Here is a 1,282-nt window from a genome sequence, read left to right as displayed (position 1 = left end):
ATAAATTTTTCAACAAATACTCTTATTGCGTTTTATCGGATTCTATCGCACCCTATACCAATGATGTTAAAAGCTTTTCTATACTTTATGCAAATCATTTTGTAAGCATCTCATTTGTTTTTTATATTGATGATTTAATTTACTTTTGTAGAGTTAATTAATTGTCTTTGCTTTACGTCATGAAAATAAATGATAAAATAAATTACAGCAATCAATACATCGATAAATGTCAATAGATTATTTGCAGTAATTATTTAATGAAAAATTGCAAAAAATAAACGCCCAACGTGGGGCTCGAACCCACGACCCTGAGATTAAGAGTCTCATGCTCTACCGACTGAGCTAGCCAGGCATCCGGGCGTTGAAAACACGTTTTTGTATTTATGCATATCCTAAATTTTTTCTATTTTAGAAAAAAAAAGTGTATAAATACTTGATAATTGTTGTTTATTTAATAATAATTTGTTTTTATTTAAAAATTTATTATTTATGAAAAAATTTTTTATTTTTTTTGATAAAATAAAAATAATTATGTAAAAAGTCCGACGAGGATGGGATTCGAACCCACGCGTGCAGAGCACATTGGATTAGCAGTCCAACGCCTTAACCACTCGGCCACCTCGTCCTGCTGTCAATTTTTTTCTTTAAATTATAGTTCATAAACTTATGGTCTTCTTTAATAGAAAATTAAACTATAGTGAGGGTTATTCGTCGTGAATCGATTACTTTTAAAAGAAAATTATATAAATACAATGTCATAGAAAAATTAAAATACATTATTTATATCGCTGAATGATATTTCGAGACTTTCGATTGAATATCAAATACGGTTGTTACAATTTTGCCTGATTGCAGCTATGACTTTCGAAAGTTTTATATTTTTTTAATTCTATAATACAAAAGAAGATATTAGATGTTGCCATGAATGTTACAACAGAGTGTGATAGGAAAAAATTTTCAAATAAATTAAGAAAAAATATTTATTGGAGGATTTACATATGTAAGATGGCATATTTTCATCATATAAAAATTTTGGATTGAATTGAAATCTTGAATCCCAGTGGATTATGAAAATTCAAGTTACGACACTAGTTTTTCTTATAGATTCCAATTTTTTATTTTCTTCACCTCTAAGTTAAAACGATATATCACGCAAGTACTCTGTGAAATTTATTAGTTCAATCAAGATTACAATATTACAAATGAAAAAAAATGAATTTATAAATTATTTTTTGTTTTTGCGAAAAATGCACCAAATTCATGTATATATTACTTTGAAACA

The 1,282-nt window shown here is 27.1% G+C and overlaps 2 non-coding genes across 2 annotated transcripts; both read right to left on the bottom strand.

The window, feature by feature from the left end:
* Window positions 1-279: 279 nt before the first annotated feature.
* On the bottom strand, window positions 280-352 carry Trnak-cuu (transfer RNA lysine (anticodon CUU)). Its single transcript has one exon. It is a non-coding gene; the product is annotated as a tRNA-Lys (tRNA).
* A 191-nt stretch (window positions 353-543) lies between these two features.
* On the bottom strand, window positions 544-625 carry Trnas-gcu (transfer RNA serine (anticodon GCU)). The gene has a single exon. It is a non-coding gene; the product is annotated as a tRNA-Ser (tRNA).
* Between the last annotated feature and the right edge of the window lie 657 nt (window positions 626-1,282).

The sequence above is a fragment of the Microplitis demolitor genome, chromosome 4 (assembly GCF_026212275.2).
Source record: "Microplitis demolitor isolate Queensland-Clemson2020A chromosome 4, iyMicDemo2.1a, whole genome shotgun sequence".
Classification (NCBI taxonomy): domain Eukaryota; kingdom Metazoa; phylum Arthropoda; class Insecta; order Hymenoptera; family Braconidae; genus Microplitis; species Microplitis demolitor.
The sequence above is the reverse complement of the archived record's forward strand: the minus strand, read 5'-3'. Positions and strand labels throughout refer to the sequence as shown.